This window comes from Myotis brandtii, unplaced genomic scaffold (assembly GCF_000412655.1).
Source record: "Myotis brandtii unplaced genomic scaffold, ASM41265v1 scaffold940, whole genome shotgun sequence".
Lineage (NCBI taxonomy): Eukaryota > Metazoa > Chordata > Mammalia > Chiroptera > Vespertilionidae > Myotis > Myotis brandtii.
The window spans coordinates 492,717-493,021 of NW_005371877.1; positions in this window are offsets into that span (position 1 = coordinate 492,717).

Here is a 305-nt window from a genome sequence, read left to right on the forward strand (position 1 = left end):
CCAGACCCTCGGGAAGACCCACGGCTGCACAACGCAGGGCGACTTAGGCCTCTGAGGCCGGCAGGAGGCTCGCGTGGGAGCGGAGAGCAGAGGTCCGGGTCTCCCGGTCCTGGGTGGGGAGGGTTTAGAGCGACACGGAGCCTGAGTAAAACTCAAAACCTTTATTGCTCCTCCACGGGCACCAGTGGGCCCAGCTTCCAGTCCCCTTGGCAAGGTCCCAGCCCCAAAGCCACTGCCTGAGCCCAACCAGGCCACGGCGCCGCCTACAGCTTGCCCACCTGGCCCCCAGCCCCAGGGGCGGGGCC